Genomic DNA, 782 nt, shown 5'->3' with positions numbered 1-782 from the left:
GAGTGTGGAATATAAGGTAAATGTAGACAGCAAGAGAGGTGAAGATAAGAAGGAAGTGCCACGTGTGTAGATGTAGAAAAACATATTATTAGAAAAGAAAAAGAGGGGGAAAACTTTAAGGCAAATAGCACGTGATTAAAACGGCAGGTGCTAAATAAAGGATGTCCTAAAGAAGCAAGGTGGAAAAAAGAACTAAGAACGAAAAGGAAAAGATAAATATATAGGACAAAATAAAATAACAAGAAAATAGTTTGGAAAAAAAAGGCAAAATTAGTAGAAACAAAGCAATACCAAAACAATACATGCACCTTAAAAAAAAACAAACAAACAAAACTGAAAGAAAAAGAAAACTAAGAAAAACCAAGAGAAAAATTATTCATATTCTTTTTTCACTTTGAATATTTTTCATCATTTGATATATAACTTCTATCATTTCTTATTCTCTATTACATATGTATTTATTTAACCAATCCTTCATATCGTGACAAGTGTTGGAAGAGTTGTGTTTTATATCATGAGTGTCTGTCTGTGTGTGTGTCTGTCTGCCTGTCTACCTGTTTATCATTCCTGTGTCTCTGTCCTTCCCAGCATCAGGATTACACCCACGAGACACAGAAGGCAGCAAAGAACAAGCGAATAAGCAAGAAACAGCAAAGAAAATAGAGGAAGAACAAGACAAGGAGTTATTTTGGTCTGAAAGGTAAGAAAAATTTATATCCTTTTGACTCTCTCTCTCTCTCTCTCTCTCTCTCTCTCCACCGCCACAATCAATACGGTACAGG

The 782-nt window shown here is 34.0% G+C and overlaps 1 protein-coding gene across 1 annotated transcript in view; it reads left to right on the top strand.

The window, feature by feature from the left end:
- Positions 1 to 588: 588 nt before the first annotated feature.
- Positions 589 to 782, top strand: part of LOC123515480 (vang-like protein 1) — a 61895-nt gene continuing 61701 nt past the window's right edge. The window contains exon 1 of the mRNA XM_045274082.1: positions 589 to 700. The gene's annotated coding sequence lies outside the window, so the exon portion shown is untranslated. The remainder of the gene's footprint in view (positions 701 to 782) is intronic.

This window comes from Portunus trituberculatus, chromosome 39 (assembly GCF_017591435.1).
Source record: "Portunus trituberculatus isolate SZX2019 chromosome 39, ASM1759143v1, whole genome shotgun sequence".
In the NCBI taxonomy this organism is placed as follows: Eukaryota; Metazoa; Arthropoda; class Malacostraca; order Decapoda; family Portunidae; genus Portunus; species Portunus trituberculatus.
This window is presented reverse-complemented; position numbering and strand designations above follow the sequence as displayed.